The following is a 24,812-nucleotide window of genomic DNA, read 5'->3' on the forward strand; positions in this document are numbered from 1 at the left end:
AAATGCCCTTATCCAGATGGTGTTACAAAATAATTTCCTAACACACCTGCTAACTTTCTTTGTTATTACATTTAAGGTTGGAACCAACATGCAGTACCTCCAGCAGGAAGAGAGGCAAGAACCATTTGTCCGCCAGCTTAGGGACAAGCTACACTTTTCACAGCCCAATGTAATGTTCAATGTAATTGCATTGCTGGACATTTTGAAACTTCCACAGCTACCGAGTATATTACTCGCTAATGTTCAGTTCCTGGACAGTAACGTAGACGAGCTCAGGGCGAGGATGTCCTTCCAGAGAGACATCAGGGATTGTAACATATTTTGTTTCACGGAATCATGGCTCTCTCCGGATATACTGACCCCGTTCATACAGCCAACTGGGTTCTCAGTACATCGTGCAAACAGAAATAAAGAACTCTCCAGAAGAAGAAAGGCGGGGGTGTATGTTTCATGATTAACTACTCATAGTGTGATTGTGATAACGTACAGGAATTCAAGTCCTTTCGTTCACCTGTCCTAGAAAACCGCACAATCAAATGCCAACTGGATTGCCACCCAAGATAATTATCTTTGGATATAGTCACAGCCGTGTATATTCCCCCTCAAGCCGATACCATGACGGCCCTCAGGAAACTACACTGGACATTGTGCAAACTGGAAACCACATATCCTAAGGCCGCATTTATTGTAGCTGGGAACTTTAACTTCTTGGAACTATAGGGGGTGCTGTTCCGCATTAGCATATTTGTGTCTCCAAATTAAACTGCCTCGTGCTAAATTCTTGATCGTACAATATGCATATTATTGTTATTATTGGATAGAAAACAGTCTATAGTTTCTATAGGAGTTGAAATTTCGTCTCTGAGTGGTACAGAACAATTTCTACAGCACTTTTCATGACAGGGTTCAGATTTCAGAAATTTTTACCTCTGATCTGGGGTCTGTTTATAAGGCCACAGTGAATGCTATGAAGAAACCGACACTGCCTACGTCTTCCTCTGGGTGTCTGTACGTCATCACGTTTTCAATGAAGTCGATGGGATATTCCCAGCCATTATAAAAGCCCAAAATGTACAGAGACCCCCCTTTCTCAACGTGCGCTTCAAGCGTGAAGGCCATCGGACCTGCCTCGTTCCAAATCGTTTTCTAACCAGCAGTATTTCTCCGGTCATGTTTTCAGTCGTTATAGTTGTTAAAAACATCATAAGGTAGTGAATTTTAACCGTTTTATAGCAATTTATATCCGTTTAGTGCGATTCTGAGGAATTTATTTGTCGTGCACTTTCTAGCTTTGGGAACGTTTCGCGGTCTCGGTCGTTGTTAGTGGACATTTCGAAGGACAGAGGACATCTATCGACCAAAAGACGTTTATAACATAGAAAGGATACATTGCCCAAGAATATGATGGAAGATCAGCTCAAAGTAAGCAATATTTAATATGATAAACCGTGTTTCTGTCGAAATATTTTAAACGCATACATCGCCATTTTGTTTGGTATAGCTTCACTTGGCCAACCCTGTATTGAAAAGTAAGGATAATTTTAAAAATGTAAATCAGCGGTTGCATTAAGAACTAATTTGTCTTTCGATTCCTGTCAACCCTGTATTTTTTAGTCAAGTATATGATTAGCTTTTAATTAAACTAGATCACTCTGATAGATGACGTCAGACATATTGAGGCTTGATTTCCTAGTATTTTCATTGTGTAACCACGGTTTTGTATGGCTAAATATGCACCTTTTCGAACAAACTGTATATGTATGTTGTAAAATGATGTTACAGGAGTGTCATCGGAAGAATTCTGAGAAGGTTAGTGAAAAAATTAATATCTTTTGGCGGTGATTACGTTATAGCGCTCTTTGCCTGGAATCGATGCTCTGGTAACGTTTTCACATGTGGTGTGCTAACTTATCGATTTATTGTGTTTTCGCTGTAAAACGCTTAGAAAATCTGAAATATTGTCTGGAATCACAAGATCTGGGTCTTTCCATTGCTATGCTTTGTCTATTCTTATGAAATGTTTTATGATGAGTAAATTGGTCATACACGTTGCTCTATCTAGTAATTCTAGTGGATTTGTGATGGTCGGTGCAATTGTAAACTGTGATTTCTACCTGAAATATGCACTTTTTTCTAACAAAAACTATCCTATACCATGAATATGTTATCAGACTGTCATCTGATGGTTTTTTTTATAGGTTATTGGCTATCAATATCTTAGTTGAGCCGAATTGGTGATAGCACCTGAAGGAGTAAGAAACTGATGGAGTTAGAATAGTGGTGTATTTTGCTAACGTGTTTAGCTAATAGATTTACATATTTTGTCTTCCCTGTAAAACATTTTAAAAATCTGAAATGGTGGCTTTATTCACAAGATCTGTATCTTTCATCTGGTGGCTTGGACTTGTGATTTAATGATATTTAGATGCTACTATCTACTTCTGAAGCTATGCTATCTATGCTAATCAGTGTGTGGGGGGTGGGGGGTGATCCCGGATACGGGGTTGAGGTTCGGTAAAGGTTAACAACGCAAACGCTACTGAAATTCTATCAACACATTGCTTGTAGTACTTGCCATTCAAAAACTCTCAACTCAAAAACTTCTGCTCCTCCCCAACAGGAAGTACCCGTGCTAAGGTCTATTCAACGCTGGTCTGACCAATCGGAATCCATGCTTCAAGATTGTTTTGATCCCGCGGACTGGGATTTGATCCGGGTAACCTCTGAGAATATCATTGAGGTATACACTGACACTGTGACTGGGTTCTCAGGAAGTGTATAGGGGATTTTCTTCCCAAAACCTACCCGAACCAAAAATCGTGGATAGATGGCAAAACTGAAAGAGCGAACCACTGCATTTAACCATGGCAAGGTGACTGAGAATTTGATCGAATGCAAACATTGCAGTTATTCCCTCCGTAAAGCAATCAAACAGGAAAAATGTCAGTACATAGACAAAGTGGTGTCGCAATTCAATGGCTCAGACATGAGACGTATGTGGCAGGGACTCCAGACAATCCTGGATTACAAAGGGAAAACCAGCCACAATGCTGTCACCGACGTCTTGCTCCCAGACAAGCTAATCAACTTCTTTGCCCACTTTGAGTATAACACAGGGCCACCGACGCAGACCGCTCCCAAGTACTGTGGGCCCTCATTCTCCGTGGTCGACGTGAATAAGACATTTAAGCATGTTAACCCTCACAAGGCTGCAGGCCCAGACAACAGTAGTAGGCCTGATTATCAACAATGACGAGACAGCCTACAGGGAGGAGGTGAGGGCCCTGGCGGAGTGGTGCCAGGAAAAAAACCTCTCCCTCAACGTCAACAAAGCGAAGGAGATGATCGTGGACTCACAGAGGGAAAACGCCCCCATCCGCATCGACAGGGCCACAGTGGAGAAGTGGAGAAGGTGAAAAGCTTTAAGTTCCTCGGCATACACATCACATCATGCGTTGGTCCACCAGACCTTCCGCGGATTTGGGCAGAAGTGTATGGAAACAAGATTAGCTGTAATGTGACTAACTGGCATCACTGTAGAGTGTATGCCATGCTTCAGCACAACATGTAACCCTTTATAAAGCACACATTCATATCATTGACATTGTGAGTTGTGTCACATTTGACATGGGTGATTATGACAGAGTTATGCCACATTTATGAACCCTTTATAAAGCATGACATACGGTTCTAGATGCTTTGTAACAGATTCATTTAGTGCTTATGAAGGCATTATGAAGGCTTTATGAAGCCTTTTAAACTGAAGTCATTTAAAGGGCACCCACATTTGTATTGCCGCATTAACATATAGTCAACATAAATCATTGACTTCCATGTGCACAAACATAGCCTTGTCCTACCAACAGAACCTGAAAATGAAATGCAGTGGGGAAAGTGGGAGGGTTGAGTGAGACTACAAATTCAAAGATCGTCTACTTTTCTACACTCAAGGGAGAGAAAAACATAGCTAGGTTGTTGCCTGCTAGTAAATAAATAAATCAGTCTTTTGTTTTTATAAGGTTGGATGTGACTGACTAGTCATAAATGATTCAACAGCAGTCGACAAGGTTGTTCTGGCTCTGAGGCCTGTTATGCGCTAATGTTATGTCGAATCGACGATGCACCAGTCCTTTCCAACCTGACATGGTATAATTTTATATGGAATCTAGGGGTGCTGAAGGTGCTTCAGCAATAAAGATTTAGCAAAAATGATATTACTCGTGAACAGAGAGCAAAATTTAACCACAGAGGATCAATAGCTTCTACAAAATAGCTGTGGATTAAGTTCTATCACAAGCACTTGCGGTCGGGAAAGGCGAAATTTGGGCAGCTCTCACGCCAAATATAGAACAATGTGTTGCATTGTGGCCATAGACATATAATCCATGAAAGGGTTTTGGAACCTCTTACCCTGGAAATGTGACTGTTATGCTCATGGGTACACTAGCAATGGATGCCAGTCCTGATTTGAATGGGAACTGCCATGTATGGATTATATTTCTATGGTTGGTTGCTGTTGACAGTTTGCCTTTCGCTAACTTCTAAATACAATCGCTAGAGAAATGCATTTGGAAAGCAAATGCCTCCTGCTGAAAAGAGAAGACTAATCTGTCTGTAGAAAAAAAAAATATATATATATCAACAACTTTTAGCGATTTTGAGTGAACAGCACTGTTTTCCAAAGTAGCATGAATGTGTGTGTGTGTGTGTGTGGGAGCAAAGAGAGAGAGTCAGAGGGCAGAAGGTCAAACTCATGCATCTGTCTATTATCACGTCGGGAGGTCATGACTACAGTGTTGTGTAACACTGTGCATTTTTAGCCCTTTTGCTATCAGCATAATTACCAAAGAAAATCTCACTATTTACCAACAACATCACTAAGCAGGGTGGGAGGCCTATGACCTAGCTGAGCAACACAATGTTTGCCGGATTTGGAAGGTTTCTTGGTGTCTGGATGCTGTAAAGTGTTTGCACACACTCCTCCCTCCTGCCATGAAAGGTAAATTCTGTCATTTATACCATCTAGTCAATCCTCTCTACCCACTTCTCCTGCAGGTTCATTCCTATCCGCATTATACCATAGAAATACATCTCATGATTTACACATAACATTACTAAAGATGGGAGACCTACAGTATGATCTAGCTGACTAACAAAACGGTATGGACATCAGGAGTTTACAGTTTCCTCCTCTTTCTCCAGATCACCTCTTCCACCCTCTCTCCCTTCTCCTCATCTTCCTCATCTTCCTCATGTTCTTACTTCTCCTCTTCCTGTCCCTGCTGCTCCCCTTCCTCCTCCTCTCCCCCCTAACCCCCCCCCACTCCCCTCCTCCTCCTCATCTTCCTCCTCCTAACCCCCCTCCTCCTCATCTTCCTCCTCCTCCTCCTAACCCCCTCTTCCTCATCTTCCTCCTCCTCTTAACCCCCCTTACTCCCCTCCTCCTAACCCCCATAACTCCCCTCATCTTCCTCCTCCTCCTAACTCTCCTACTCCCCTCCTCATCTTCATCTTCCTCCTCCTCCTAAACCCCTAATCCCCTCATCCTCATCTTCCTCCTCCTCCTAACTCCCCTACTCCCCTCCTCCTCATCTTCCTCCTCCTCCTAACCCCCCTTACTCCCCTCCTCCTCCTCATCTTCCTCCTCCTCCTAACTCCCCTACTCCCCTCCTCCTCATCTTTCTCCTCCTCCTAACCCCCTTACTCCCCTCCTCATCTTTCTCCTCCTCCTAACCCCCTTACTCCCCTCCTCATCTTCCTCCTCCTAACCCCCCTACTCCTACACCACGTCATGTAGCCGCCAGTGTTCCCAGGCAGGACCGCTAAATCACCTCTCCAAGGTCGCAGCGTACTGCACGGTGAAGCAGCGCTCTCATAATTACCACTGAGGGTAATTAGTTTCCACAGCCCAAGGTCTCCTGTGCTCCTCCACACACCTTTATTCTGTCACCCATACTCCCTCTACAATACCCTCCACCCAACATGGAGCAATGAAGCCCTGCCTCCACCGAGCCTAGCAGCCCACCACCATCTATTATAAGGTCCCTTTGGAGCTGTGTGTGTGTGTGTGTGTGTGTGTGTGTGTGTGTGTGTGTGTGTGTGTGTGTGTGTGTGTGTGTGTGTGTGTGTGTGTGTGTGTGTGTGTGTGTGTGTGTGTGTGTGTGTGTGTGTGTGTGTGTGTGTGTGTGTGTGTGAACATAATGATGTCTCTTCAACTTAAGACAGTAGCACAATGTCAACGAACGACGGAGAAATTCATTAGCCTTCACACAGTTAATGAAAGTCAAAGATTAAGTCAACCGTTCTTAAGAGAGGGGTATTACTCAGGCCGACGGCCGGGGACATCATTAATAAACTGCCTTCTCTTTTTTTGGCTCCCACATGTGGATATCCGTTCATCATTGTGCTGCTTTTTTCTCCTTCACTAACTTTGGTCTTTCATAGAATTTCTATTTCAGTACCACCCGCTGTTATGAAGGTGAAGATGCATAAGATCGGAGTCCAGCTCTAGAACCCAAAACAGACACACACACACACACACACACACACACACACACACACACACACACACACACACACACACACACACACACACACACACACACACACACACACACACACACACACACACACACACACACACACACACACACACACGCATGTGAAGGCACTCACAAAAACACACACACACGTACACGTCTTCAAACATACAATCTTTGAATGAGGATGGTTTACTTTGTGCTATTCAAAAGAGCTAAAGATGAAACGGGAGAAGAAAGTAGTACAAATCTCAACACACCCAGTTCTATAGATAGACTCATGCTGACTTGCGATGCAGCCGTATAGCCTCTCGCTTCCCTTCCCTAGAGCTTAACCGCAACCATAAGGCTGCACTTCTCCATTAAAACCTTTGGTAATACACCTGTCACTCGCAGCACCACAGAGACTTCAAAATGTGTTTGCCTCAGCGCTTTTTACCTCCCTTATTCCCTACTTCCCATACCTTACTACCTGTACTGTGTCACGCCGTCTCTTATCGAGCGCCACTCCAGCTAACCTCAGCACCCTGCATCCCATCTGCCCTTCTGCTCACCTCATCAGAGCTGAAACAAGGGTGTGCATCACCGCCGCCACCAAAAAAACAGGAGCACTGAGCAAAGCAACCTTTCTCGAGCCATCCTGCCACCCACTAATGTTCACTGCCATCTGTGGCTAATGCCATCAGCACAAATGTCACCTCGCAAGACCCTCATATTCACACGAACAGAAGGCACTGTTTACTCCTTCCCTCACTCCTCCCTTTCTCTCTCCCTCCCCCTCTTCCTCTGTTAATTCTCCTTAACGACTCTGCCACACCTCATAAAGAGGCAGTGATTAGGTAGCAAAGTCCTCCGATAAACAAACTTTGTTTAGGAAGTGCTGGTATTGACTCCCTGCTACTAACCTCAAGGCAGTCTGACGTTGTGAGGCCCGGACAGAGAGCATTGATTGCTGGAGTGGCTGTTCGTCTGTTGATCAATCGTCGTGATCCGCCGTGGACATGATTTCCTGGGGTCAAGGCAAAATCTGTGGAAAGTGTGGAAGTTGGCTTTAGTTCTATCTCAAAATGCCGGTCAACATTGGCAACAACTCCAGAGGCAAAGCCCAGGGCTGGAGTCCCCACTGGAATTCAATCAAATACTCTCAGTGAACGCACGCATGCAAACAAATAAAGCACAGAGACACAGCACACACAGACACACACACACACACACACACACACACACACACACACACACACACACACACACACACACACACACACACACACACACACACAGAGAGTATGTTCTGTATACACAACAATACACACACAAAGCAGGCACAGACCCACACAAACACACACAAAAAAATCATTACCCAGCGTGACCAAACCGAAACCAATTCAAACAAGTCCTTTGGAATAACAGCGCCAATTAAATATGCCAATAGTTCTCTAATAAACATCAAACCATTACAGCATTATGCATACAATAGGGTATTGACGCTGAGGGGATTTTTCTGTGGATCTAGTCAGGACAGGTAGATCAATGGGGCGACTGAGATGGCTGCGTTAGCTGCATCAGAGTGTGTGTCCCCGAAATGGCACCCTATAAACGGCACTCTATTTCCTATATATGGTCAAAAGTAGGGCACTATATAGGGAATAGGGTGCCATTTCAGATGCAGACAGTGTGTCTGTCTTTAATTATCTCCCGTACACAGGGCCTTAACGAGGCGAAAGACTCCTAATGGGAGATAGGGGGGAGGTTGATGAACCTGGAGGCGGCGTGCCCCGACTTGCCAAGGCCAAGTCCTCATCAGAGCAACGCACCGAGCTGGCAGTCACTCACTGGAGTAGACCTGCCTTGCCTGCCGCACCTCCACTGCATGCCAATAAAGCTTGGAGATTTGAATGGAGGGTAAGTGCTGGTTTTTTCTACCTGTGCATTTTTTTTTATCGTAGCTTTGTTGACTTTAATACCAATATGTTGAATGATGTCTACTGCAGCACTAAGTAAGGATATTAAGCACCTAGTGTGCATACACTCAAGTATAGTGCATTTGTCTCAAACGCCTAGCTTAACCATCACTCTTGAGCACAGTAATGACTAAGCATTGGCATGAAAAATTGGTTCACTGATAACCCATTAGTTTAGGGATAGCAAATAACAAAGTGCATAAAAACAAATACATGTTTGCCTCATTACAATGTAATGACTTCCCCTAAACATGAAGTATGTTTGGAAAGTAATAGTATTAATTTTTAAAACCCATAGATTTTGCAAAAAGTTTGCTAGGAGCTACAGTTTGGTGCTAACTTTCCATGTTATGTCAATGACCGTTAGCTAGCTTGGCAATCGTTTGGAGGTAGCATGAAGGCTTCAGCGGGAGTTTTGAACTCACCAAATCCTCACAGGCTTATGTGACTCAATCTTCAAAAGCAGCAACGGGTGAATTAAGGAGATGGTAATCTTCGGTATTTTACACACAGATTTTGACTTGGTGTTTCAAGTTGTATACGCTTTCATTTCTCCAGTGTCTATCCAGTGTCGCCTTCATTTTTATTTTTAAATGTCGGCTGTAGCTTCTTTCCATAGTTTGCATGGCAGACATGTCAGGATTGGCCTTGGGGGCATGACCAAGTCCAAGGGCTGGCTTCCAATTGGCTAGTTGTAGTCTCATCACATTAACAGGTAAATTACTATTATTCTGTTACTTGACCTGGGTTACACTAAAATCTAATCTACACACAAACATTGCTGTATGGGTCAATGTCTACAGCTGCATCTGATTTAAATGGATTACATTGATTATCACATTTTTGTTCATAAAACCATGCCATGATATTGTAATCATCTATTTTATGGGTGAGATTGAATTGATGTTAAACTGAACCAAAAGTCAAATCATTACTGTCTTAAACTGTATGCGTTTCTTTGTCTTGAACTTAGATGGTGGGAAGACCTCCATATGATCTCCATTGAGTTGTTGCTACGCAACTGTTCGCTGTTTGTAGCCTAATTCATTAATGGAAGAATTAACAGCTGTAGTGAGTCAGCCAGGAATTGGCCTACAACACACCTGATGCAGTAGCAGCTAGCAAGTATAGTTACGATGCATTGTCTATTTTTCTAATCTTGCCTATAGTTTTGATAAAAATCCACTCAAACGGAAAGCAGTTGCTTCTTTACTGAGCAGTGTTTTCACTAACATAACCACAATTGAATTTGGTGATGGCCACCAGTACTTATTAACACCTATTTACTGTTCATAGCAGGCATCCTCACAGTTAGCAGCTACCATCTCTTCCTCTCACTCACACTGGGCCCAATTAACTCCATCTGCTGTTGACAAAAGGAATCTAAACCGAAGATTGTCTATTATATCGACAAGATAATCAAGTGACTGCTCTAACGATGAAAATACATGTCATCGAAGATACATGTCACTCATCTTTGTATCTGTGCCATTAAAGTGTGTGACAGCAGCGCCATTGAGGCTATCTTCCTTTTAAAGATGTCCATTTTCTTCTTGTTCATTGGCTTATTGGTCCCAAATTATAGGAATCCACACCCAGTTGACTACTTTAAAGTGGTGGAAGCCCTCAATGTAAATGTCCATGCTAAAATGGCTTATATCCATGATGAGTCCTTTATCAATATGTATGAAAACAGGCACAACTCCAATAAAAACATTTCGGGCCAAAATACCACGTGTGGTCTACTTACATCAGTGCATTCGTAACAACCTAACCATGGCGAAACTTCTATTCCATAAAATTTGCCTCACATACAAATTAGGAATTCAATGTTTTGTTGACCAAATTAGGGCAGAGGCAGACAGGAAGAGGCGAACGACATTATATCGGAGTTGTGCCTGTTGTCATAGCGATACAGTTGAAGTCAGAAGTTTACATACACCTTAGCCAAATACATTTAAACTCAGTTTTTCACAATTCCTGACATTTAATCCTAGTAAAAATTCCATGTCTTAGGTCAGTTAGGATCACCACTTTATTCTAAGAATATGAAATGTCAGAATAATAGTAGAGAATTTTTTTTATTTCAGCTTTTATTTCTTTCATCACATTCACAGTGGGTCAGAAGTTTACATACATTCAATTAGTATTTGGTGTAACTGGTTCCTCCTGACAGAGCTGGTGTAACTGAGTTAGGTTTGTAGGCCTCCTTGCTCGCACACACTTTTTCAGTACTGCCCACAAATGTTCTATAGGATTGAGGTCAGGGCTTTGTGATGGCCACTCCAATACCTTGACTTTGTTGTCCTTAAGCCATTTTGCCACAACTTTGGAAGTATGCTTGGGCTCATTGTCCATTTGGAAGACCCATTTGCGACCAAGCTTTAACTTCCTGACTGATGTCTTGAGATGTTGCTTCAATATATCCACATCATTTTCCTCCCTCATGATGCCATCTATTTAGTGAAATGCACCAGTTCCTCCCGCAGCAAAGCACCCCAAAAACATCATGCTGCCACCCACGCGCTTCATGGTTGGGATGGTGTTCTTCGGCTTGCAAGCCTACCCCTTTTTCCTCCAAACTTAAGGATGGTCATTAAACAGATCTATTTTTGTTTCATCAGACCAGAGGACATTTCTCCAAAAAGTACGATCTTTGTCCCCATGTGCAGTTACAAACTGTAGTCTGGCTTTTTTATGGCGGTATTGGAGCAGTGGCTTCTTCCTTGCTGAGCGGCCTTTCAGGTTATGTCGATATAGGACTCGTTTTACTGTGGATATAGATACTTTTGTACCTGTTTCCTCCAGCATCTTCACAAGGTCCTTTGCTGTTGTTCTGGGATTGATTTGCACTTTTCGCACCAAGTACGTTCATCTCTAGGAGACAGAACGCGTCTCCTTCCTGAACGGTATGATGGCTGCGTGGTCCCATGGTGTTTATACTTGCGTACTATTATTTGTACAGATGAACGTGGTACCTTCAGGCGTTTGGAAATTGCTCCCAAGGATGAACCAGACTTGTGGAAGTCTACAATTTATTTTCTGAGGTCTTGGATGATTTCTTTTGATTTTCCCACGATGTCAATCAAAGAGGCACTGAGTTTGAAGGTAAGCCTTGAAATACAGCCACAGGGACACCTCCAATTAACTCAAATGATGTCAATTAGCCTATCAGAAGCTTCTAAAGCCATGACATACTGTTCTGGAATTTTCCAAGCTGTTTAAAGGCACAGTCAACTTACCGTATGTAAACTTCTGACCCACTGAAATGAATCTGTCTGTAAACAATTGTTGGAAATATTACTTGTGTCATGCACAAAGAAGATGTCCTAAACGACTTGACAAAACTATAGTTTGTTTACAAGAAATGTATGGAGTGGTTGAAAAATGAGTTTTAATGACTCCAACCTACGTGTATGTAAACTTCCGACTTCAACTGTAGATAGACGACTCATTGTGGATATAACTCGTTTTAGCATAGACATTGCTATTGAGGGCTTCCACCATTTTAATGTAGTCAACTGGTTGGGATACTTATGAGCAATCAGCCGATGAAGAAGAAAATTGACTACTTTAAAATGGAGATAGCCTTAATGGCGCTGCCCATGCTGTCACATGGCACAGATACAAAGATGAGTCATCTATATAATTATATGCTCTGCTGTTCAAATGCATACTATCTGCCCTCTCATTGGCTAGAATGGTCCCACCTGATCTCGCCTACTCCCACCTGGACATGCATTTCCATTGTTAGTAGCTGTCACTTGACTATCTTGACAATATAATAGACAATCTTTGGCAGACTAAAACCTCTCGCCTTGCCTCTTCCTCTCTGCTAAAACCCTGAGGTGGGTTCACCAATCCAATGTACTGTTCACTAATATAGAGGTACGTTCAACATACAAAATGCCATGTGGTGGTGTTGGAGATCAGGGGTGTTTGAAATGACCAACACTTTAGGACTGGATCAGATTCAGTCCTAAAGTGACTCATCCATTTGACTCATCCATTGACTAAAGTGACTCATCCATTTGACTCATCCATTGACTAAAGTGACTCATCCATTTTTTAGCATCTGTCTTTCCCACACTCTGTCACACTTCTCTTTCTTTCCATCTGCTTTTATGTGTTCTCTTCCTTACTGTTTTGTATCTTCCTCCAGCCTCTCTCTCGCTCTCTCGCGCTCTCTCGCTCATCTTCCAGGTCCTGAGCTCAGTCTACCATTACTCACTGACCTTGGAAGCTGACCAAACTGTAGCAGTTATTTATGCCACCATTCATTTCAGTCATTTTGGTTAATTCATTTATATTATTACCCCAAAACTTTATTGAGTGTTTTGCAGTCCCACTGCTCAACAGTGACCTTCCAAGGAGGTTGAGCCAAGCAATGTTCCCCTCAAAGCCATAATCACATCACTGTAAAAGCACTGTAACAATTTACAGTATGTATTATTATGGGAAACTATTATTTGCCCTGTAATTTGTTGCTTGACTTTATGGAAACAGAATAAATTAAGCAAGGCTCCTTCTAAAGAGCAACATGTTCTGGTAATTAGGAAACATGATTAAAACAAAAGACTGAAGTGGTGACTGACAGCACACAGGATCCGTGTAAGATATACACCCTGAAAACATTCTCAAGGCTCAGTGATAAGCCAACTATAGTTAGCATTAGCACATAGTTTAGCGTCATTACCATTCATTCAGATCCCCAGGGTGCAGCTAAGGAGCTTAAGGTGTATCCTCTTCGTCTCTAGAGCCTGATACAGTGTATCTCCTATGACATCAGCGTTAGGCTCTACAATCAGGGTTTACAGCCCACATTTCTCAGTAGTATCTCCTCTATCCTCTAATCCCACTATAACTTAGATTGTATTTACCTCTGTGACAGGTGAGATAGCAGCCAGATTAGAGCCGTAAATACCATCTGTGCTTTCTGTTCTGCCCCTCAAGATAATAACATGAACAAAGTTTCCCTTCAGTGAGTTAGAGCCTCATCCAACCCCTCAATATAATGTTTCGTCCCTCCAGTGGACCTTAGAGCTTCACATACAGCGGGATATTCACTTTGAGACACACACACAAACACACACACTTGCGAGCACACTCTGAGACTCACACACACACACACACACTTGCGAGCACACTCTGAGACTCACACACACACACACACACACACACACACACACACACACACACACACACACACACACACACACACACACACACACACACACACACACACACACACACACACACACACACACACAATCACACTCACACAACGTCGACTCGGTACTGGTGCTCCCTGTATATAGCAATGTTATTTTTACTCACTTACTTTACTTGTTATTGTAAATCATTTGCGTCACTATTTCGACATTTTATCAACATTTAATCTTTAACTCAGCATTTTTGGAAAAGGACCTATGATTAAGCATTTCACTGTTAGTCTACACCTGTTGTTTAAAAAGCATGTGACAATTACAATTTGATTTGATTTGACACTTGCAAGCACACTCCGAGACACACAAACACACAAAGGTTATTGGTTGTCCAGAGGGCCTGTATTAAGCTCAGCCAGGGATATTGTGGTGGGATGGTAAGGTATTAAAGGGAGGGCAAGGGTTAATATTAGAGTCTGAATGAGGCAGTCTGCTCCTTTTACATACCGCTGAGGGAGGCTGAGGGAGGGAGAGAGACTTGGCACCATTTTATGGGTCACTACAGCTGAAAAAATTCGATTAGAGGCAATATTATGAGGTATATGGAGGTGTGTGTGTGTGTGCGTGTGTGTGTAGATGTCTGTGTATGTGCACCTGTGTGTTTATTTGTGTGTGTGTGTGTGTGTGTGTGTGTGTGTGTGTGTGTGTGTGTGTGTGTGTGTGTGTGTGTGTGTGTGTGTGTGTGTGTGTGTGTGTGTGTGTGTGTGTGTGTGTGTGTGTGCTTGTGTTTGTGCCTGTGTGGATGTTTGTAAATTCCAGCTCCTAAGCAGGTGACGAAAAATGGCCCTGAGACTTCATTATCAGTAACAGCATAAGCACTTTGATTTGATCTGTTTGTCGACGACACTCTGCCCACTAAGCATGACTCATCAAAAGGAATCAAAATGTTAGATCAGCCCAAACAAATGATGTTCTGTCATGTCAGCTGTTTGTAATGTTGATGTAATGAGATAAGAATTTGAATTTGAATTCCATGCTGTCACAGTTACCAGCCCTTTCAAGCTTAACATCCTTATCATTTATCGCCCTCCAGGTTCCCTTGGAGAGTTCATCAATGAGCTTGACGCCCTGATAAGTTCCTTTCCTGAGGATGGCTCACCTCTCACAGTTCTGGGTGACTTTAACCTCCCCACGTCTACCTTTGACTCATTCCTCTCTGCCTCCTTCTTTCCACTCCTCTCCTCTTTTGACCTCACCCTCTCACCTTCCCCCCCTACTCACAAGGCAGGCAATACGCTTGACCTCATCTTTACTAGATGCTGTTCTTCCACTAATCTCATTGCAACTCCCCTCCAAGTCTCCGACCACTACCTTGTATCCTTTTCCCTCTCGCTCTCATCCAACACTTCCCACACTGCCCCTACTCGGATGGTATCGCGCCGTCCCAACCTTCGCTCTCTCTCCCCCGCTACTCTCTCCTCTTCCATCCTATCATCTCTTCCCTCTGCTCAAACCTTCTCCAACCTATCTCCTGATTCTGCCTCCTCAACCCTCCTCTCCTCCCTTTCTGCATCCTTTGACTCTCTATGTCCCCTATCCTCCAGGCCGGCTCGGTCCTCCCCTCCTGCTCCGTGGCTCGACGACTCATTGCGAGCTCACAGAACAGGGCTCCGGGCAGCCGAGCGGAAATGGAGGAAAACTCGCCTCCCTGCGGACCTGGCATCCTTTCACTCCCTCCTCTCTACATTCTCCTCTTCTGTCTCTGCTGCTAAAGCCAATTTCTACCACTCTAAATTCCAAGCATCTGCCTCTAACCCTAGGAAGCTCTTTGCCACCTTCTCCTCCCTCCTGAATCCTCCTCCCCCTCCTCCCCCCTCCTCCCTCTCTGCTGATGACTTCGTCAACCATTTTGAAAAGAAGGTCGACGACATCCGATCCTCGTTTGCTAAGTCAAACGACACCGCTGGTTCTGCTCACACTGCCCTACCCTGTGCTTTGACCTCTTTCTCCCCTCTCTCTCCAGATGAAATCTCGCGTCTTGTGACGGCCGGCCGCCCAACAACCTGCCCGCTTGACCCTATCCCCTCCTCTCTTCTCCAGACCATTTCCGGAGACCTTCTCCCTTACCTCACCTCGCTCATCAACTCATCCTTGACCGCTGGCTACGTCCCTTCCGTCTTCAAGAGAGCGAGAGTTGCACCCCTTCTGAAAAAACCTACACTCGATCCCTCCGATGTCAACAACTACAGACCAGTATCCCTTCTTTCTTTTCTCTCCAAAACTCTTGAACGTGCCGTCCTTGGCCAGCTCTCCTGCTATCTCTCTCAGAATGACCTTCTTGATCCAAATCAGTCAGGTTTCAAGACTAGTCATTCAACTGAGACTGCTCTTCTCTGTGTCACGGAGGCGCTCCGCACTGCTAAAGCTAACTCTCTCTCCTCTGCTCTCATCCTTCTAGACCTATCGGCTGCCTTTGATACTGTGAACCATCAGATCCTCCTCTCCACCCTCTCCGAGCTGGGCATCTCCGGCGCGGCCCATGCTTGGATTGCGTCCTACCTGACAGGTCGCTCCTACCAGGTGGCGTGGCGAGAATCTGTCTCCGCACCACGTGCTCTCACCACTGGTGTCCCCCAGGGCTCTGTTCTAGGCCCTCTCCTATTCTCGCTATACACCAAGTCACTTGGCTCTGTCATATCCTCACATGGTCTCTCCTATCATTGCTATGCAGACGACACACAATTAATCTTCTCCTTTCCCCCCTCTGATAACCAGGTGGTGAATCGCATCTCTGCATGTCTGGCAGACATATCAGTGTGGATGACGGATCACCACCTCAAGCTGAACCTCGGCAAGACGGAGCTGCTCTTCCTCCCGGGGAAGGACTGCCCGTTCCATGATCTCGCCATCACGGTTGACAACTCCATTGTGTCCTCCTCCCAGAGTGCTAAGAACCTTGGCGTGATCCTGGACAACACCCTGTCGTTCTCAACTAACATCAAGGCGGTGACCCGTTCCTGTAGGTTCATGCTCTACAACATTCGCAGAGTACGACCCTGCCTCACGCAGGAAGCGGCGCAGGTCCTAATCCAGGCACTTGTCATCTCCCGTCTGGATTACTGCAACTCGCTGTTGGCTGGGCTCCCTGCCTGTGCCATTAAACCCCTCCAACTCATCCAGAACGCCGCAGCCCGTCTGGTGTTCAACTTTCCCAAGTTCTCTCACGTCACCCCGCTCCTCCGCTCTCTCCACTGGCTTCCAGTTGAAGCTCGCATCCGTTACAAGACCATGGTGCTTGCCTACGGAGCTGTGAGGGGAACGGCACCTCCGTACCTTCAGGCTCTGATCAGGCCCTACACCCAAACAAGGGCACTGCGTTCATCCACCTCTGGCCTGCTCGCCTCCCTACCTCTGAGGAAGTACAGTTCCCGCTCAGCCCAGTCAAAACTGTTCGCTGCTCTGGCACCCCAATGGTGGAACAAACTCCCTCACGACGCCAGGTCAGCGGAGTCAATCACCACCTTCCGGAGACACCTGAAACCCCACCTCTTTAAGGAATACCTAGGATAGGATAAAGTAATCCTTCTAACCCCCCCCCCCTTAAAAGAGTTAGATGCACTATTGTAAAGTGGTTGTTCCACTGGATATCATAAGGTGAATGCACCAATTTGTAAGTCGCTCTGGATAAGAGCGTCTGCTAAATGACTTAAATGTAATGTAAATGTAATAAGGTTAATTAGGAAGACTATCATCTGAGGAGAATGATTTGAAGAGAAGAGAGCCCCACGGATCCTAAAAACATTGTCAAAGGCAATACTGTGGATGCGTGGTCAGAGTGGTCCACACAAAACTACCAAGGACCGATTCCTAATCTCAGATCCATATGGGTAACTAAACATTTTAGGGTTCTGGTTAATGAGTTACACATCCACATCTCAAGGTAGGATTCTGGGGCGAAGAGTCTATGGAGATTCACATGAGCCTGATGGCTTTCCATTGCTACTAACATACTATAATATATGCTGCTTACATTGATCCAGTTCTCACCAATATTAGAAAATAGTATTCCTCTAATTTCTATCTCCACATGTCATTTCTACCTGCCAGTGGTAGATGACTCAGTCTCCATCTGTTTCTAAAGGCCACATTAAAAACGATGATTCATCATAACATCCACCATTTTACATGGGAAGAGAGAAACACTCATGAAGGTACTGTATTGTATTTTAGGTTGGTTCAGAAGTAGAATCTGGGGAATCTGCTTCGTACAGCGTCCAATGTGGATGATAAATCAACACTGACAGATGGGAAGATGATGAAGCACTGATTGGATGCTGAGTTACAAATGACTAGGTAACAAGCTTAGAGCCCATAGCAACACTCATGTTAAGCAAGAACTCTCTCATCCAAACCCAACCGAGAGTTAAAGAAATCCCGCCTCCCAACGCCATCCAACCAATGAATCAACAGAGACCAACACTTTGATTTGTTCTGGCAAAAAGGGTCTGGTAAAGATGATACTTAAAAAGTAGAAAAGGATAAAATGATGACGTGTGAGCAGCACTGTGTTGTTTTTGAGTTCGAGCCAAGTCTTGGTTCTTTCTTTTCATGAAAAGGCAACATTTTAAGGAAAATTGCTTCCTGAATTGAAGCGGGGTTGACGTTTCAAGGATTTCTTTATTACTTTATTTTCTCGTTCTTTATTTCAGAATGGCAGGGGTAAAAAATGGGATCTTGGATCTGACAACCGTGCAGCTGTGATAACAAGGCAGTCTTAAAATGGCTGCTTCCCGTCCTAATGTTCCTCTATACAAGCCCTTATCTCAATCACTTTCCCTGTGTTGTGTTCTGTTGTAGTACCCAGCGTGGGCTGTGTTTCTCTGCAGTGTCGCTGCTCGCTGCCTTCATGCTGCGGTTTCAACACCCTAATGTGAAAGTCTTACTGCCTATAAACAAATTCCAAATGTAACCGCTAAGTGTTTCTCCATTAGGAAGTGATTCAACTCTGTTTATTCTATGAAATTTCCAAATCAACCATGTCTTCATTTTCCAACCCAATCCACCTCTGCTTCTTCTCTACCTCTACTCCCTATTCCTTCTCATTATTTCTAATCATACACCATCTTTAAATTCTTGTCCCTCTTTGCCTTAATGAGGCCCTATACAATCATTACGTGATAGAGATAGAGAGCTAATGAGTAATAGCCTTACACGTGTCAAGCTGTTAGATAGTCATCGTTCCTGGAAGACCAGTGGGAGTGGGTTAGGATATCACAACCTCTTAATCACCATGGTCTGGTCTGGACTGCTGTCTTATCAAGACTACCAGGCTGGGTCCACTTTGTCGTGGCTCAGCTTAGAGGGAAGCATCTACGGAATGCTTACAAATGCAACACAATGTGTATGTGGGTGTGTTGCGTGTGTGCGCGCGTGTGTGTGTGTGTGTGTGTGTGCGTCCGTGCGTGTGTGTGCGGGTTAACTTGAACACCTGAGTGTATATCTGCACCTGTGAATTGGCATTTGGTGGAGAGGCTGGCTACTTGGATAAGACCAGCTGAGAAGCTTTGTTCCCTGAGCCCTCAGCAGTTTCTCTCTCTCCATTCTCTCTCTCTCTCTCTCTCTCTCTCTCTCTCTCTCTCTCTCTCTCTCTCTCTCTCTCTCTCTCTCTCTCTCTCTCTCTCTCTCGTTCTCTCTCATATTCTCTCCCCCACTCGCTATCTCTTCAGTTCTCCCCCCATTCTTTCTCTATCTCTCCCTTTCTCTCCCCAGCTTTGTCTCTCTCCCTCTTTCTCCTTCTCTCTCTCTCTCTTTCTCTCCCCTTCTTTCCTCTTCTCTTCCCCACTCTCTCTCTCTCTCTCTCTCTCTCTCTCTCTCTCTCTCTCTCTCTCTCTCTCACCCTCCTGCTCCCTCTTCTCTCTTCTCTCATATCCTCAGAATTTTCCATAAACACGCTTCTGTGCAATTAAGTGGACTGTAATTGTGAGAGGCTGTCTCTCCGGAGCATGAAGACATTTATTATCTCCCCCTTTCCTCCCAGATTTCCTCATCATGTTCACAATCTCGCCTGGGAAATAGAGAGAGCTCTTCAGATGGCTCAGCACACACACACACACACACACACACACACACACACACACACACACACACACACACACACACACACACACACACACACACACACACACACACACACACACACACACACACACACACACACACACACACACACACACACACACACACACACACACACACACTGGTGTTGAGCGAGGCTTGTCTGGGAGCTGAGATGACGACTTATTTCAGAGCGCTAAGACAGGGCGAAGGGGGACTTGGAAATGATGCCTGGACGTCACACCAAAACAACAGTCTCTTCATCTTGGCTCCACACAGAGCTAAGTGCTTTGTTATTCCATTTCAACTATCTATTCTGCCATTGCACTCAGTCTGTGGAGGCCTCTCTGATACTTATGAATGATGGGTTCAAAGCTTGACTCACACTCTAAATAGAGATTGTATTTGCTACATTGAAGACTTTGGAGTTGGTACTCATGATAAGATCACAAAGGATAGCTGATTGGTTAAGGTACATTAATGCTGCCTGACAGGTAAAAGCATAAAAACAGACAATGCACAGATAATATTGTTGGATATGGACTATGCATAGGCAATAGTGCTTCTCGTAAATAACCTTAGACTTTCTAATTTACCTGCTATTGTGTGAAATAACATGGACTAAATCAGATTAACAATTGCGAAGCTATTGAAATAATCAGAACAAACGTCTACAATCAGTTCGCATTGTGATTCATTGTGGTTGTCCGACAACGGTTTCTGCCAAGGTGAATGACAACCAAATTGGAGGGTAATTTGTTACTAAGTGTCATAGAAAGACAGGTGAAAGTGAAGTGTCATCTGAAATAGTGTTTTATCCAGGTGCTTAAATGGTCTTTGAAAATGGAAAATGCTAATGTGAATCTGAGTCCAAAGGCACAGAGTAATAGGTGCGATTTGAATGGAACGTTCCGGCCTTTTATATGTGATTAGCTTTTGTGTGCCGCTCTTTCTCCCAGGTGTGTATACATTTCTCTGTCATTTCTTTCTTTCATTTCTTTCTGCCAACCCCAGGAAGTCAAGAAGGTTAATTCCATTCTAGTTTAATGTTCACGTACTAGCTAATCCTTGCTCTATAATTCAATCGGAATTTATAGATGATGGATGGTGCCAATTTTGAGGATTTGAGTTTGCAAATGATATGAAAAATGCTCACATTAAATCCATCTATGGTTATCAAGAAGCACAACTTGTGTGTCCCAAACTTTATAATAGTTTTGCTTTGGTCTTCCAACAACATCTTGGAGGAAACAGCGCAATACCCTCTCTAACTGAGACATGCAAAGGTTATGTCAATAGCCTCCCACTGGACACAAACGTCATTTCAACGTTTAGTTTTGATTTGCATTTGGTTGAGTTCTCAACTAACGTGAGTACAATGTGAAATCAACAGAAAATGCCTCCATATCATTGGATATAGGTAAAAAAAATATATAAAATGCTCTTATGTTGATAACCTTTTCCAAACCCAAGACGCCAAAGCCCGTGTATAATGTGAATATTCTGGTTAGGAGGTTGAGGGCAAGAAGGATGCGGCATAGTGAGCCTGCTTTGTGTTGAGTCAGAGCCATAATGCACGTCGACGCCCTAACACAGTCCAGCTGTAACCACTGAAGGGAAACAGGTACTCTTTATTGTACTCTTTATCTCCTCCTTTCTCTCCTTCTTAATGTACCTCGTCCACCTACAGGTAGAGAGAAACAGCTGCATGGCCTGTCAGGATGCGTAGAGCTTGAGATGGGAGCCATACTGTAGATGTTGTTTATAGCCTATAGCTAATCAATGAAATGACTAACATTCATTAAGGCTTACATATTCCCATTTATTTTTACAACACAGACATACACTGAGTATACCAAACATTAGGAACCATCCTTGATACAACACGGGAAACTGTTGAGCGTGAAATTGTCTCAAGGCTTAAAAAAATATATTTTTAACCCGTCTCCTCCCCTTCATCTACAGTGATTGAAGTGTATTTAACAGGTGACATCAATAAGGGATCATAGCTTTTACCTGGATTCACCTGGTCAGTCTATGGCATGGAAAGAGCAGGTGTTCATAATGTTTAGTACACTCAGTGTATATTTTATGTGGGCCTGGATTTGCTGACATTGAAAACACTAATGGACAACTGTGACGAAGTGACGGACTATGTGGACAGCCCATCTCAAGATGGAGGTGATTCGGTGAAAATACATGACAATCTAGAGTAGAAGAGCATTGAGTTCAGCAAGTAGTAAAGCCTGGATGAATCCAAACTACAGCAGATATGTGTTTCTTGAATGTGTTTTTTCTCTGTTAGTATCTACCACCATAGGGAGAAAAGCCTTAATTCTTACTTTTCCAATGAAGCCTGCCTTTTTACTGAGCACGCCCACCCATCCAGCACGCATGCACATGCTCACACCCACTTTCACACACACAAATGCTCACACCCACTTTCTCTCTCTCTCTCTCACACACACACACACACACACACACACACACACACACACACACACACACACACACACACACACACACACACACACACACACACACACACACACACACACACACACACACAATCTGGTGGTGTGTCTCCCTCCGCCCTGTACCCGTGAGGTGTAAATGGTGTGTAATGGGGTGTGTCAGACCCCTGTAACAGCCCATTAGGCACGTGGAGTGAGTTAATCTGATCTAACGTCTCTCTCCACAATAAAGCATCCACTGCCATCCCCGGGTGTCGCGTAGGGCTGGGCAGGACGGGCAGGGGGTCACCAGAAAGAAAGGGAGAGCTGTATACAGTTTGACACCTCTCCTGAAATAAATCAGATCCATATGCCGCATCTGAAAGTGAAGTTTGAAATTCTTCCACACTCTCTCATGCATTGTCAACTGTCCCAGTGGGTGTGTGGACGGTGCTACCAACCACCCATCATGAGAGGTGATTGTCAATGCTTTCCACACTTATGGCCAAATCCCTTTTCGTAATCCTAGCCCCGGAACTCAAAATAAACCCTTTTCATATAGACAATGCACATGCATGCCCAGAACATTCAGTTCTAGGTCTCACGTACACACACTCCTGGACAAATACACACACGCACGCCACCCATTTACACCCCTTACACGCCACACACTGTCTCCCTTTATGTGGTGAATGAAATGAAATTCAAACAGCGGACCAATTCCCAGGACAGCCTTCGAGGTTAAGAGCTTGCAGACGCCCGGGTTCAGTTACATCAAGTCAAATGTATATTTTTCATAAGGGCAAACGTTGGACATGTCAGGCAAGATAAATATTTTGGAATATATTTCTCAAAACATGTAATTATCTTCATGAAGGAGGTTTCATTTATTAGTGAGAGGAGGGTATGAAAACAAGGGCATGGCATCGCGGCTTCTGAAAACAGAAAGAAAGTGAGAGGAGGGAGAGAGAGGGAGAGAAAGTAAAAAAATGAGAGCCTGAATGTCTCTTTCCTTTTCCCCTCCACTCAGCAGTTTCTCCAGATGCCATCAGTTATACAAGCAGTCTGTTGGTTTCTGGTGCTCTAGATGTATTCCACCCCTCTTCATCTGTAAATGTCAGCTAACTCGTGGAGGACAAGAGAGCGGTGAGAAATACAGCTTGACATGAAAATAGAGCTTTTTGGCCATGCACAGCGGTGGTGGGTTTGGCGTGGAAATGAGAATGCATATGCAGAAAAGAACCCTCACAATGTTTTCTCCAACTCATAAAACACTTTAGAAAAAGGCTCAAGGCCTTTATCCTCATAAGGTGAGGTATTGAAAGGAATTGAAAACAGGGGTGTCAATAATTTTGACCCGTACCTTTTTGAGAACAATTTGTATTACTTGTTAAACAAAATCTCTTTATCTGAGCAATTGGTATCGTTTGCAATTTTTTTTTGAAGCATATAATAATGCTCAGGATTTGAATTGTTTATTTTATAAATTCATTTTTGTTCATCTATCTGCTTGTGCATGTGTGTGTGCATGTGTGTGTGTGTGTGTGTGTGTGTGTGTGTGTGTGTGTGTGTGTGTGTGTGTGTGTGTGTGTGTGTGTGTGTGTGTGTGTGTGTGTGTGTGTGTGTGTGTGTGTGTGTGTGTGTGTGTGTGTGTGTGTGTGTACATGCCTGCGTTCATGTCTGCGTGCGTGTGAAGGAGAAAAGAGAGAGAGAGGGGCTGGAGAAACTGTTGAACTGTTTGAGAACATCAGTAATGTACAGCTGTATAACTGACCACGTTTTGTGGTCAATACAGATCATAGATGCATCACACTTTACCTTTGAGGTCAATAGAGTGGGTCATCTCTATCAACCCCTGTGCATTTTTCTGATTTGTATCAGTATTTATACAAATGCGTTACTGCAAACAACCAGGGGTGGATTGAGTACTGAAATATTCTACTCAAGTAGAATTACTGTTTTTTTAGAATTTACTGAAGTAAAAGTAAAAAATAGCTCATTTATGTACAAAAATAGCTCATAAAAATTACTCGGAGTAAATGTAATTGTTACATTTAACTTTTAAAATAAAAACATTGACCTTGATAACTAGATCATTTCGCTAAGGTTACTTGAACATTGTGACAGATTATCTTTTCCATGCATTAAATTGAAAAATGAAGCGAGTAAATTAATGCACAGTAGGAACTAAGTTAATTTATGCGTTGCAACAAGGCACATTACATTTATAAAAAAATAAGGACCTGTCAAAAATGTACTATTTACATTTGAAAATAACAAACATTGAAAACAATTAAAATGTTTTGATGAATAAAAAAGCTATACAAATTCACTCACTCACCCATTCACACTCGTTTCCTCACTCACTCACACGTTTCCTCATTCACTCACACGTATCCTCATCTTTCCCATACTCACTTACTTCCTCTCTCCCTCACTCACAAACTCCTTCTTTTCACAGACTCACCAGGGGTGGAAAGAGTAATGCAATATCCTACTCAAGTAGAAGTACTGTTACTTTAATGAAATTGTACTCATGTAGAAGTCAAATGACTGAATTTGATAAATACTCAAAGAGTC

At 43.6% G+C, this 24,812-nt stretch overlaps 1 long non-coding RNA gene across 3 annotated transcripts in view; it reads right to left on the reverse strand.

Moving 5' to 3' along the window:
• LOC139538519 (uncharacterized) overlaps window positions 1-24,812 on the reverse strand; it is a 285,749-nt gene that overhangs the window by 132,733 nt on the left and 128,204 nt on the right. For all 3 annotated transcript variants that reach the window (XR_011667749.1, XR_011667750.1, XR_011667748.1), the window contains one exon: window positions 7,445-7,566. This is a non-coding gene — a long non-coding RNA (uncharacterized lncRNA). The remainder of the gene's footprint in view (window positions 1-7,444; window positions 7,567-24,812) is intronic.

Source organism: Salvelinus alpinus, chromosome 14 (assembly GCF_045679555.1).
Source record: "Salvelinus alpinus chromosome 14, SLU_Salpinus.1, whole genome shotgun sequence".
Lineage (NCBI taxonomy): Eukaryota > Metazoa > Chordata > Actinopteri > Salmoniformes > Salmonidae > Salvelinus > Salvelinus alpinus.